Below are 15,450 nucleotides of genomic sequence, written 5' to 3' on the forward strand. Positions count from 1 at the left end.
ATGTTATGTCATTTGCAGGAAATGTATGGACCCAGAGAACCTTCTGTTAAGTGAGATTAACCAGTCACAGAAAGTGAGGCGTCATATGTGGAAGCTGGGGAGTAATTGAGATAAAGAAGGAGCCAGGGAGGTGGAGGCGGTCTGGGGGAAGTGGGGGAGAGGGAGACTTAATTAAGGAATCACTTCCATTGACAGCCTGTACATATGTGAGAATACTAATGTCAGTCTCAACGCCCTTTACAGGGAAGGAGGGAAGGTGGGGGAGGAGCTGGGGGAAAGCCCACCAAATGCTCTGTGCACGTATGCCACTCTCACTATGATGTAAGACTATAATGCACAAGTAAAAAAATAAAAATAAAACGTTTTTTCAACAAATTCTTTCCTGCTTTAGTTTAAATAGGTTTTCTCATACTGACACAGGCATCTTCTGAAGACCTTACCCTTCATCCTTTGTTGGATAAAGTTTTTCCTAGAGTCTGTATCTTCCTATTTTTTCATGAATTTTCTTTTCTTTTTTTTATTTTTTTGCGGGCCTGGGGATGGAACCCAGGGGCATTTGACCTCCAAGCTACACCCCCTGCCCAATTTTTTATTCTTTATTTTGAAACCAGGTCTCACTGAGTTGCAGAGGGCCTCACTAAGTAGCTGAGGCTGTCTGTGAACCATGATCCTCTGGTCTCAGCCTCCCGAATGCTGGGATTACAAGCGTGTGCCACCACGCCCGGCTTAAAGGGTCTTGCTAAGTTGCTGAAGGTCTGCACTGGCCTCTATCCTCCTGTCTCAGCCTCCCAAGCGCTAGGATGACAGGTGTGCACTACCATGCCAGGCAAACTTTCTTATTTTACTAAGAGTTCATCTTTAGGATCCTCCTAATGGAAACATACCTAAGAAGTGAGCCTTTGCGTGTCTAAACTGGGTTTGTTCTGCACTTAAATTTGATCAACTATATAGAATTCTGGGTTGAAAATAATTTTATATTTTTGAAAACAGCTCAGTTATCTTCTAGCATTTGATGTTGCTCATATGAATGATGCCAGTCTGATTATTGTTGTTTTAAAAAAATATAACCTTAAAGCTCTTCATTTCCCCACTACCACACACTCAGGACACTTCTAGACCCTGTTATTTATTTATTTATTTATTATTTTGGTGGTGTAAACTTCTCTATATATAGAAAGCATGTATGTTTTTGGCCCCTTTGTAAAAAATTAATTGGCTGTAAGTGTGTGGATTTGTTTCTTAGTCTTCTATTCTGTTCCATTGATCTATGTATCTGTTTTGTGCCAGTACCATGCTGTTTTTTTTTTTTTATTACTATGGCTTTGTAGTATAGTTTGAAGTCAGGTATTGTGATTCTTCCTGCCTGGTTTATGTTGCTAAGAACTACTTTGGCTATTCTGGTATTTTTGTTGTTCCAAATGAATTTAAAGACTGATTTTCCTGTTTGTGAGGAATGACCTTGGTAATTTAAGTGGTATTGCATTGAATCTGTAGATCACTTTTGAAAGTATGGGCATTTTGATGATATTTATTCTGCTTACCCATGAACATGGAAGGTCTTCCCATTTTCTAAGGTCTTCTTAAATTTCTCTTTTTAATGTTTTATAATTTTTGTTGTAGAGTTCTTTTACCTCCTTGATTAAGTTTATTCCTAAGTATTTTATTTTTATTCTGGGATATCCTGAGTGGAAGTGTTTTCTGGATTTCTTTCTCTGGATTTCTTTCTTTGGATTTATGGTTGGTACACAGAAAAGCTTCCAATTTTTTTTTTTTTTTTTTTTTTGGTGGTACTGGGGTTCCTGGAAGCCCTTCTACCTCCGGGCTACACTCCCAGACCTATTTTATTTTTGGAAACAGGGTCTCTTAAGCCAACATGGCTGGCTTCGAACCTGCGTGATCCTCCTGTCTCCACCTCCCAAGCGTGGGGATTACAAGCATGAGCCACCATGCCCGGCAAAGCTTCCAATTTTTTAAGATTGATTTTGTATACAGACACCATGCTGAATTTGTTGATTAGTTCTATAAGCCTTTTGGTTGAGTTTGTTGGGTCTTCTTAGTATCATGTCATCTGCAAATAGTGAAAGTTTGAGTTCTTTTCCTGTTTGTACTCCTTTGATTTCCTTTTTTTTTTTTTTTTGCCTTATTGCTCTGGCTAGAGTCTCAAGTACTATATTGAAAAGAAGTGGTGATAATTGACATCCTTATCTTGTTTCTTTTTTTTGTTTTTGTTTTTGTTTTGGAGTACTGGGGGTGGAACCCAGAGGCTTTCTACTTCTGGGCTATACTTTATTTGGAAACAGGGTCTCACTAAGTTGCTGAGAGCCTCATTAAGTAGCTGAGGCTGGCTTCAAAACTGTGCGATCCTCCTGTCTCAGCCTCCCAAGTGTGAGGATTACAAGAGTGCACCACCATGCCTGGCTTGTTCCTGTTTTTAGGAGGGATTTTCGCAGTTTTCCCCCATTGAATATGATGTTGGCTGTGGGTCTTGTAGATTGCTTTTATGATGTTGAGGTATGTTGCTTCTACTCTGACTTTCTGCAGTTCCTTTAGCATAAGTGGATGTTGGATTTTATCAAATGCTTTTTCAGCATCTATTGAAATGATCATGTGAATTTTATCTTTAGTTCTGTTTATGTGATGAATTACATTGATTGATTTTTGTATATTGAACCAGCCTTGTGTCCCTCAGATGAACCTTACTTGTTCATGGTGTATGATTTTTTTTTTTTTTTGGTGTGGTTTTGAATGCATGCTACTAGTATTTTGTTTAGCATATTTACATGTAAGTTCATCAGTGATATAGAGCTATAGTTTTCTTCCCTTGAGCTATCTTTATTTGGTTTTGGTATTAATGTGATGTTGATTTCATAGAATATATTTGGGAGAATCATATTTCTTTCTATTTCACAAAACAGATTGAGAAGTGTTGGGATTAGCTTTTTTTTTTTTTTTTTTTTTTTTGGTGGTACTGGGGGTGGAACCCAGAGGGTTTCTACCTCCAGGCTATACTCCCAGACCTTTTTAATATTTTATTTGGAAACAGGATCTCACTACGTTGCTAAAAGCCTCACTAAGTAGCTGAGGCTGGCTTCGAACCTGTGCGATCCTCCTGTCTCAGCCTCCCAAGCACAGGGATCACAAGCATGCGCCACCACGCCCAGCAGGGATTAGCTCTTCTTTAAAGGTTTTATAAAATTCACGTTGGAAACTCTCTGGTCTTCGGCTTTTGTTTGATGGTAGGCTCTTTATTGCTGCTTCAATCTCTTTGATTGTAATTGGTTAGTTTAAATTTTGATGGTAGGTGATTGCTGCTTCAATCTCTTTGATTGTGATTGGTTAGTTTAAATTTTCTGTCTTCTTGACTCAGTTTAGAAAGTTTGTATTTATCTAGAAAGATGACAATTTCTTCCAGATTTTCCATTTTGTTGGAGTATAGTTTTTCAAAATAGTTTCTAATAATCCTCTGGATTTCTACATTGTTGGTGGTAATATCTCCTTTTCTTATCTTCATTATTTGGGTTGATTCTCTTTTTTTTTGTTTAAGTTGGCTAGTGGTTTATCTATCTTGTTATTTGTTTTTTTTTTTTTTAGAAACCAACTTTTGGCCTTGTTGGTTTTCTGTATTTTTTTTATTCTTTATTTCATTGATTTGTGATATTTTTAATAATATTTTATGTATTTTACCAGCTTTGCGGTTAGACTGTTTCTGTTTTTCAAGGGCATTGAGGTGTGTCATTAGTTTATTTATTTGGTGATTTTCTGTTCTTCCTGGACACTCAATACTATGAATTTTCCTTTTAATACTGCCTTCAAAGTGTCCCAGGGGTTTTGATGTGCTCCATTTTTCTTTGTTCCTAGGAATTTTTTTATTTTACTCATTACTTTTTCTATGACCCATTCTTTGTTCAGCAGTGTGCTGTTCAGTCTTTACATGTTTCTGTAGTTTCTCTGGGTCTTCTTATAGTTGATTTCTAGTTTCATTCCATTATGGTCTGAAAAGACACAGGGAAATATGTCACATTTTTTGAATTTGGTAGTGCTCACTTTGTGGCTTAGGATATAATCTATTTTGGAGAAGGTTCCATGAGTAGCTGAGAAAAATGTGAACTCTGTTGTAGTTGGGTGGACTATTCTATATGTGTCTAATAGGTTAATTTGGTTTATGGTGTTTTTTAGGTTTGGTGCATCTTACTGACCTTTTGTCTAGAAGATTGGTCTAGCAGTGTGAGAGGGGTGATGATGTCTCCCAGTATTATTGTATTGGGACTTATGTGGGACTTAATATCACAGAGAGTTTGTTTTATGAAAGTAGCTTCACCTATGTTTGGGTCATAAATGTTGACTATTGTTATTTTCTCTTGCTGGATTTTTTCTTTTACCAGTAAAAAATGACCTGCTTTGTCTCTTTTTTTCTTTTCTTTTTTTTTAATTGGTGAATTGTAGTCATATATCTTAAAGGGATACAAGATGGGAGACATACATGCACACATCCCCCAATTAGCCCTTACCAATTCCCACCCCATTCCCTCTACCTCTCCTTCTCATGTTTGGGTTGGGAATTAACATTGATATGTTTGTTAAAGTACATCGTGTGCATTAGAGAATTTCCCTCCCCCTGAGCCCCTCAGTTAGGTTGCCTTATTTGCTCATCTATAGAATCTCCTTCGTCTAGAGTTCCTCCTATGACCCATTTTCTCCCTAGCTTCCACATATTAGGGAGAGCGTCTGAGCTGGGGCTTGAAGTCTAACTTGTCTGCAAACATAGTTGCTGCTCCTGCTTGTCTTCAAGTTTCGTTGGCATGGATTACCATTCTCCAGCCCTTTACCTTTAGTTTGTCACTATATTTACTTGTAAGGTGTGTTTCTTGCAGGCAGTAGATGGATGGATTTTTTTTTTAAATCCATTTTGCCTCCTTTTTTCTTTTCATTGAGTGGGTGAGGCCATTTATGTTCAGTGTGATTACTGAGAAATGATTTTTAATTCCTAAAATTTTGAGTTTTGACTTTTGTTTAAGGTAGTATTTTTTTTTCTGCTTTTCTTAGTTGTTTGATGTAAATTACTGTTTCTCTGGTTCTGGCTTGTATTACTTATTTCTTCTTTGCAGCTAATTGAGTATTTTCCCTAGTGTTGGTTTGGAAAACATAAATTCTTTCAGCTTCTGTTTGTCATGGAAGATTTTTATTTTCCTGTCCAATTTGAGAGAGAGTTTTGCTGGGTAGAAAATTTGGGGCTGCAGGCCCAGATGGGTTCCCAGCTGAATTCTACAAAACGTTCAGTGAACAACTAATACCAATACTGCATAACATGTTCCGGGAAATTGAAAGAGATGGAACTCTTCCAAATTCCTTCTATGAGGCCAGTATCACATTAATCCCCAAACCAAATAAAGATACCTCAAGAAAGGAAAACTACAGACCAATATCCTTAATGAACATAGATGCAAAAATTCTAAACAAAATACTAGCTATACGCATTCAAAACTATATCAAGAGAATAATACATCATGACCAAGTCGGTTTCATCCCAGAAAAACAAGGCTGGTTCAACATACGCAAATCAATACATGTTATTCACCACATAAATAGAACCAAGAACAAAAACCACATCATCATAGCAATAGATGCTGAAAAAGCATTTGACAAAATCCAACACCCATTTATGTTAAAAACACTGCAAAAAATTGGGATAGAAGGAAAGTACTTCAACATCATTAAGGCAATATACTGCAAACCCAAAGCCAACATTATATTGAATGGGGAAAAACTGCAAGAATTTCCGCTACAGTCAGGAACAAGACAAGGATGCCCACTATCACCACTCCTTTTCAATATAGTCCTTGAGACTCTTGCTGCAGCAATCAGACAAGAGAAGGAAATCAAAGGAATTCACATAGGAAGAGAGGAATTAAAATTATCCTTATTTGCAGATGACATGATCCTTTATCTGGAAGACCCAAAGAACTCAACCAAAAGACTTCTGGACCTGATTGACAAATTCAGCAAAGTCGCAGGTTACAAAATCAACCTAAAGAAATCAGTGGCTTTTCTTTATGCCAACAATGAATCCACAATGAAAGAAATAAAAACAACAATTCCATTCACTATAACCTCAAAACCAATAAAATACCTAGGAATAAACCTAACCCAAGATGTAAAAGACCTCTACAACAAAAACTATAAAACATTAAAGAAAGAAATTGAAGAAGACCTTGGAAGATGGAAAGATCTCCCGTGCTCATGGATAGGCAGAATAAATATCATCAAAATGGCCATTCTGCCAAAATTAATCTATAGGTTCAATGCAATTCCCATTAAAATACCAGTGACATTCTTCAGAGACCTAGAAAAATCAATCATGAATTTCATATGGAGAAAGAAAAGACCTAGAATAGCCAAAGCAATTTTCAATAACAAGAAACACGCAGGAGGCATTACAATCCCAGACTTCAAACTATACTATAGAGCAATAGTAGTAAAAACAGCATGGTACTGGCACAAAAACAGATATACTGACCAGTGGATTAGAATAGAAGATACAGAAACAAACCCACACATCTTTAGTCAATTAATCTTTGACAAAGGGGCCAAACACATACGCTGGAGAAAAGACAGCCTTTTCAACAAGTGGTGCTGGGAGAACTGGCTAACCATTTGTAAAAAGATGAATCTAAACCCCTATATCTCACCAAACACAGGAATCAACTCAAGATGGATCAAAGACTTAGAAATTAGACCTGAGACTGTGAAGCTAGTAGAGGAGAGCATAGGTTCAACACTACAACATATTGGCACAGGCAGTAACTTTCTCAACAAAACCTCCAAAGCTCAGGAAATTAAAGCAAGAATAAACAAGTGGGATAACATCAAACTAAAAAGTTTCTTCTCATCAAAGGAAACTATCAATAACCTAAAGAGGAAGCCTACAGAATGGGAAAGGATCTTTACCAGCCACCATTCTGATAGGGGGCTAATATCCAGAGTATACAAAGAGCTCAAAAGACTCTACACTAGCAAAACAAACAACCCAATCAAGAAATGGGCAAATGAACTAAATAGACACTTCACAAAAGAAGAGATACAAAGGGCTAATAGATACATGAAAAGATGTTCTTCATCACTGGCCATCAGGGAGATGCAAATCAAAACTACACTGAGATTCCATCTAACCCCAGTCAGAGTGGCAAGTATAAAGAAATCAAATAACAACAAATGCTGGCGAGGATGTGGGGAAAGAGGAACTCTTTTACACTGTTGGTGGGAATGCAAACTAGTTCAGCCACTATGGAGATCTGTGTGGAGATTCCTAAGAAAGGTGGGAATAGATCCACCATATGATCCAGCTATACCACTCCTGGGTATCTTTCCAAAGGGGTTGAATTCAGAGAACTACAGCAACATATGCATACCTATGTTCATAGCAGCACAATTTGTAATAGCCAAAATATGGAACCAACCCAGATCACCATCAACAGATGAATGGATAGCAAAACTGTGGGAAATACACACAATGGAATTCTATTCAGCCATAAAGAAGAACAAAATTATATCATTTGAAAGAAGATGGAAAGCCCTGGAGAACATTATGTTAAGTGAGATCAGCCAAGCACAGAAGAAGAAGATACATATGTTTCCTCTAATATGCCCAAACTAGGAAACACATAGAATACCAGTGGGACTCCAGATATTGAAGGGGAAATACTAGCTAAGTTTGGATGGTAAGATAGGAGAGGAGGAAGGCCAGTCTTGATTAATAAGGGTCTACACTTGAACATGTGTAAAATTATGAATAAGACATGGTTAACCTGGACAACCATTGGTGGGAGGGGGGAAGGGAAAATGGGGGTGGGGGGGGAGAGGACACCAAATATAGTGTAAATGTATACTATTTATGTTCAATAAAAAAATTGTTATAAAAAAAAGAAAATTTGGGGCTGGAAGTTGTTTTCTTCAGAATTTGGAATATTTTACTCCAATTTGGAATATTTTAAGCCCTTCTGGCTTTCATGACTTGGTTTGGGAAGTCTGTAGTGATTCTAATTGATTTGCCTCTGAATGTCACCTGATCTTTTGCTTTTGTTGCCTTTAATATTCTTTCCTTTGCTTCTATGTTACAGTTTGACTATTAATGTGGTATGATGAGCTTGTCTCTGATCTTGTCTAAAGGGAGTTCTATAAGTTTTTGGTACCTGTGTGTCTATCTCTTTTATTATGTTTGGAAAATTCTGATATTACTTCCTTGAAAAGACTGTTGATACCTTTGTTTTCACCTTCTATTCTCTCTTCTATGCTTATTATTCTTAGATTATCTCTTTTAAGATGAGCTCATATCTCTTCAATGTCCAATTCATGCTGTCAAATTGTTTTTTCTAAATTATATAGTATGTGTTCATTTCTGGAGTGATCATCTTCTTAGAGTGAGATTATATTCTCCATGTGTTCTAATCTATTGTTTTTAGTTTATTTTGATGACTTCACTTCAGTGATTGCATCATTTATTTCTTTAAGGCTCTCTCTAAATTCTTTTCAGAAATCCGGTATCATTTCCACTGTTAAATATCTGATTTGTTTTTCTGGCAATCTCTACAAATTTGTATTGTTGGGTTCTGTTATTGTGAAGTTGTGGGAGCTCATTGCTTCCTTGTTATTCCTCCATCTCATGATTTCAGAAGTTTGTATCTGTTGCTTTTGATAAATTTCTCTCAGTCTGTAGGTTTCAGCTGGAATATACAAGGGCAAGTTGTGTTGTATTCATTGGTGAAGGTTGAGTGAGGAGGAAAGTGAAGTCATAAATGCAAGAATAGGGTAAAGCCTCCGATAGGATCAAATAGAATGAGAGTATGAGTTTGGTAAGGTAGTATATAGTAGAGATAAGAGATAGTGAATATATAGTAGTATTCTAGTAACCAATATAGAATATTTAGTATAGCGATATGAAGTAGATACAAGACAAAGAAAAGAAATAAAATAAAATGGATGGAGAGAGAATAGGTATGTACAAGGGAAGAGGCTTATGAAAATGGTGGGGAAGAGAGCAATAAGCACACACACACACACACACACACACACACACACACACACACACGAGAAAAGAACAACAAAATAATGCAACCCTAAAAATACATGAATACTCAGCAGATTTGGCCTCTGCAGTCTCTCCCTGTGCAGACACAGTGTGCCACTGGCACCTCTCCTGCTGCAAACCTGATTCTCTGAGTCTCTCTCAATCTAGGCATATGGCTAGTATCAATGGTGCTGGATCTAGTGTTAAATATAGGTCTCCATGCTTTCCACAGGTACAGAGCCTGAGTCTCTCCCTGCTTGTGTAGGTAGTGGATACCTCAGAGACCAAACCCAGTGTATGCGTAAGAGTCCCTGTTCTCCACAGCTAGGGCTGGGTTGATCAGACTATCCTGTTCACCATGATTGTGTGGTCTGTGGTGGTCTTAGAAATCCTACTAGTTGGATCTAGTGTTAAGCTTAGGTCTCCCTCTATGCTTTCCACCAATGCAGAGCCTGAGTTCAAGCCTCTGTTACATTCAACAGCACAATCCACCCCTACCTTTACCTGTTTGAACCATAGTTAAACCAGGCTTAAAGGAGTTTGTTCCAGCTGTGCAAGTCTATGTGGCCTGGCTGGGGCATCTCCCCTGGGTACTGCGGGTTCACTTACAGTGTTGTTGAGTGCTGCTCTTGATCTCTGGAGGGCGTGGTGAGCTTGGCCAGCAGTGCTGCAAGTCGTAGCTAGTGTGTGTGGAGGAGAAACTGCCAGTTTACAATTATGATGAGCTGCAGCTGCTTACTTCAAGTTGTTGTTGTTTTTTTCCTGTGAGTCTCTGTTAGTCTGGATTGGTGAGGTAAGATGGTGCCTCTGTGGTGCCTGCATCCACAGCCATCCACAGGTTGGCTGAATACTTTCTGCTCTCTTCGGCCTTCTAGATTTTTTTCTGCTGCTTTTTACTTGTGCTTTTTTGAAATTTATGGTGCTTTCTTTCTTTTGTCAGAATGCAGTTTTCACAGCAATGGAGATCGTGTGTCAGCAGGACTGATATGTGCTGCTTCCTTTGGTTGCCATCTTCTCATAAGTCTATTTATTTTAAATGCAGTCTTAAAATTACTTCTTTTTTTTTTTTTGGCAGAATTGGGGATTGAGCCCAGGGGCATTCTACTTCAGAGTTACACCTTCAGCCCTACTTTTTATTCTTTATGTTGAAACAGGGTCTCACTAAGTTGTGGAGAGTCTCACTAAGTAGCTGATGCTGTCTGTGAATCTATGATCCTCCTATCTCAGCCTTCAATTACTGGGATTATAGGAGTGCAACACCAAGCCTGGCTTTGAAATTACTTTCTTTTGATGAAAAAATTTTAATTAGATGTGTGTTATTGTGATGATCATTTCTTTGCATTCATCCTTTCTTGCTGTATTAGATTGTTTTTTAAAAATTTTTTGTTGGTACAGTGTAGCCATGCATCTTAATGTAGTACAGGATGGTAGAGGCATATGTGCACTTAAAACTCATATAGCCCTTCTCAATTCGAACTCCAATCTCTCCCTCCTCCCTTCCTCTCATGTTTGGCATAGTAATTGACTTTTTCTTGTTTTTAATTCTTTTTTTTACTTTTTATTTTTATAAATTACACATTCAGTTTCTATTTTTCAGTATGTAGTATCAATTTATAGTTGTACCATTATTTAACATGTTATCTAGTAACTATTTTTAACTTTATATTATAATAGTGCCTCATTTAGTAATCTTGTAACATACAATTCTACACATATGCTAGTAGATCTGTAAGTTCTCATAGGTGATTCTAGGTTTTAAAAATGTGTATTTTTAACTGATAAATAATATCTTTTAAGGATAAATTTTATTTATTTTATTTATTTAAGAAGCAGTTCTTATATTTCAGGTATGGCTAAATATGTTGAAGGAAAGGGAAAATATTTAGTTTTAAAGGAGGCTACTACTACAATGTTATTTCTAAGGTATGTCAAAGTTGGGTATTATTATGTCAAGATTGCCTATAGAGCTAGGTGTGGTAGTGCACACTTATAATCCCAGCTAGACTGAGGCAGGAAGATTGCAAAGTCAGCTGGGGCAATAGAGAGAAATCCTGTCATGAGAAAGAAAAAAATGAAAGGGCTAGGGATGTAACTCAGTGGTAGAGTGTTTGGTTCAATCTCCACTACTACCAAAAGGTGGGGGGAAACATTGCCAATACAGATAAAAATGCTGAGGAAATGTTTTCATAAAATACCATTATATATAGTATATATTTTCTCAAAATAAAACAAGGAGATTGTCTTTCTTATCTGAAGAATTTAGGGAGAATTAATTTGGTGCTTCTGCGGTCTCTAATGAACTCATACATGTCAACTTGAAAAACAGTTTCTCAAATTGAGACACACACATGCCAGGCACAGGCAGTCTCTAACATAATGATTTTCCAGTGTCAGTGGAGACTGGGATACATTTTTCTGCTCAAGTTAGGAACCAAGACCCTAGATTGGATGGAATACAGACAAGTTTAGAACTGTACTTACTCCTTTGCTCTAGGAACTCAGTCTGGAAGAGAGCTTAGCATGTTTCAAGTAGCAGTCCAGAGATGGGAATCATGACGTACTTTATGGGGGAGTTACAAAGTGCTTTGGAAGGGCAGAGGAGAAGTCACTTCTGGGTGTGACCCTTTTCAGAGTTCTCTTACTGTATTCTCTGCTTGGGTTCAAGGATCAGAAATGACTGAGCTGCTAGGATTTGGGAAACAAGGGTGTTCCCAAAAGGAGACTGGGTATTAATGGTTGTTGAAGTCTTGGTGGCACAGGTGGGGTGAGATGGGGTGGCAGTGACATTTTTGATGGTCCATTAGTCAACTCTTTGCTATGCAAATCCCTTCTCATTGACCTTCCCTCCCTACTCTGAGCAGCAGCTGATAGGTTGGGGCTGGGTACTAGGAGTCACTGGTTTGTTGCACTGGGTGGTAGAAGACAGGGCAGCTGATTTCAGGTCACAGGATTGTATTGAGGTGAGTAGGATATTTTTGGTGGAGAAGGATGATAAAATTTGGAATTTTTATTTGTTTATCCTGGTAAAGGTGAAACACAGGACATCTCTGACCAGTGAGCCCATGTTGCAGTCTCTCATTACATAGCGTAAACGATGTGTGAATGATGTATGATGCTGTAGGGTATCAACAGTAGCCCTGTGTATAAAACATGACTTCTAAAGTTAGTTTATGAACAACTGGCATCTAGACCACCTGGTCAGTCTGGTAAAAATGTAATGTTCTCAGCTCTGTTATACATAATACTTAGATGGGGATATGATGGTGGGAGTGGTGGGAGCCTAGAATTTGTACCCTGACAAGCTTCCTAGGTGAAAATCTCTGCTCTTGCTCTTCAGTTATGTGCAGATCTTTTCAGTCATTTGTTTGCTATAACAAGCGTTTATTTACCCCAAGCCACCTCTGAATCCAGTAATAGCATTACAGTGAAAGCTTGCTGTATTGAAATTCATTTTTGTTCTTAGAATCACACTTTGAATAATAGTGATGCGATGAAGTTGGTGAACATTTGAGGGGCATATGAACATGTAAGATGGTGGTTCAACCCTAAAGGGTGGCACGTCCTTGGATGTCCTTCACTCCAGAACAAATTACGATACAGTGAGTTAAGTGCTAGTGAACTGGAAAGTCATTGGGCGTTGTGGAGAAGGGTAGAAGAGTAACTGAAGAGAGAGAAGACATTGTGATGACATTTGAAGAATTCACCTAAAACATCCAGTTGTTCCAAGTATGTGGGTTATACAATGAAAATATATATTGGAAAACTCAGATTTGTTGAAATACAGCAATAAAAAATAACACCTTATGCGAACATTATTTTCCTATCCTTATTGTTGTGGGAGGATTTGAAACCCAAAGTGGGAAGCTAGACTTGTATGAGTTTTATTTGTTGGTTTCACTGTTTCCTAGTATTATTGTTTTTCTTCAAGCTCTTTTTTTCTCTTCAACTTTCCTCAGATTCTTTGAGGCACTGTCCATCTTTTATTTTCAGAAAATGTCTAATACTTTTTAGTCCATTATAATTATATATCATAGTGATGCTCAAAGTGATACATACACATGCACACAACACCTGATGTATTTTGCTCTCCATCCCACCCTACTTTCTCCTCTTTCCTCCCCGTACTTCCGTTTAATAGAGAAAACACATAATCGTTCATTTTCTGAGACTGGCTGATCTTGGTTATTTTCTTAGTTCATCTGTTATCGTGAAATGACATAGTTTTGTTACTGTGAAAAGTTTTGTGTATGGCTGAGAAAAAAATTTATTCTGTGTATATTCTCCTCTTTATCCATTCACCTGTTGGCAGATGACTAGGTTGGTTTCATATAATTTGTCTATTGTGAATTGGGCGGTTATAAACATAGATATGTATTTGTCACTATAGTATTCTGACTTTAATTCTTTTGGAAAGATGCCAAGGACTTAAATACCATGTTTTCTATACTTAAGTCCTATGAATTCACTTTTTTCTTCCTTCTCTTTATTTATTCCTCCTGTTACCTTCTTCCTCCTCTTTCTTTCCTATTAAGGATTGACTCCAGGTCCTGGCACAAGCCAGGCAAGATTCTACCACTAAGGTACATTCCCAGCCCTTTTTAAGATTTTTATTTTGAAACAAGGTCTCATTAAATTGCCCAAACTTGCCTAGAATTTTTGACCTTCCTGCCTCAGCCTTCTGAGTAGCTGGTATTATAGAGGTGTACTATTATACCCACCTCTTTTTTCTTTACTGGGTCTGTCTAGCTGCTAACAGTGAATAGGAAAGTCCTAATTTCTAATTTAACAAGTTTCTGGGGAACTAAGTCAGATCCTAGACAATTCCCTTGATACTCCCAGTTTTATAAAAAGAAATTATATCCTGCATTATTTAGTGCATCATTTAATTCTATTCTCTAGGTACAAAATTGGGTTACTATTACCTTTCCTAACCTCTAGTGAACTCCCTTTCACTTAAACCACCCTAGTTCATTACACACACACACACACACACACACACACACACACACTTACACTTTTAATTTTTTTTACTTATCCTTCCTGTAATCCAACCACACCCAGTCTTACTACTCATGCTCCAAGAATGTTTGGACTGACTGGACATATTGGTCAGGAGGAATGCCTCTAATACTAGGAGATCAACAAATTGAATCTTGGGGGGGATTGGTCATCAGAGAAAACTCAGCAATCCTTGGTGGTAACTGGGTTCTCTGGGTTGTCATTATGGGAAGTGAAGAAGCTGGTGTGTCTTTGGAGATATCTGTTGTGGTAGATCATTTGGTGTAGATGAGTGAAATATAAAAGATTTAAAATTTGTATTTAATCATTTATGCATAACAGACATTGTGCTTTGTGTGTGTACGATCTCATCTAAGCCTACCATACTTATGAAATGCATACATTATTTTACTGATGAGGAAACTAAGGCTTGGGGAGAGATCAAGTAACTTGCTGAAGCTTTATGGAGCATTCGTCAGTGCTTTTCTAATAGGGAGGGCACCTCACAGTTTAAGTGCCTTTGTGATGATCACAGCTTTTTATTGTAACAACAGGAGGGCAATACTAGAATATTCTAGTCCTGACACTGTGACCCAGCGGCTATAGCAGCAAGTAGGATTTTGAAGAATTTGGTCTCACAAGGAGCACTCCTTTTGAAGATATGTAGTGATAGATAAAATGACAAATACAAAGAAAGATCCATGAATGCGATGTACCTCTATGGGAGCTTCATACAGCCACAAAGTTAATTCCAAGGGTTAGGAGCAGACATTTATCTTGGCAGCACACACAACTTGAACAGAAAGGGCAAGGCCCAAGGGGAGCCCTTACATGAGAATATTGTGTTCTAGCAATCAGAAACTTTCCCCTTAGCGTCCCTATAATTTTTTCCATTGTCTTCCTTCTGTGTAAATATGTTCTGAAATCACAATTTGTACTTTGTAAAAGAAAAAAAGGACCATCACAAAAATTATTTTAAATCAAAGACTCATGAGATTTATTTGGCTTTAGTGAATAAGTGAAAAAAAAATTGAGACAAATTGTTAAGACAAGTATACATTAAACATACTAACAATTACAATTGGCTTTGTGTTTGTAAGTGGTATAATTACTTGAAGAGAAAAACTGCATGAAAATCAAAACCTTGAAAATTTTGTAAAACAAACCATTGGCTTTTTTCTTAATAAAGTAGGTGAACTCATTCTTGGATTAATTTTACGACACTAAGGTAGTACTTTATTATTTTATATAACGGCTCTGTATCTCGTGTAAACACACTAACCTTGTAAAGTTTTATCCCCTTTCTATGGATGAAGAAATAGCTTTAGAGAAGAAAGATGGGCTCTCTGACTTCACAACATCATTATGCAGATTAGCTCTTAAACTTGAGC

Source organism: Muscardinus avellanarius (assembly GCF_963383645.1).
Source record: "Muscardinus avellanarius genome assembly, chromosome: 5".
Taxonomy (NCBI): domain Eukaryota; kingdom Metazoa; phylum Chordata; class Mammalia; order Rodentia; family Gliridae; genus Muscardinus; species Muscardinus avellanarius.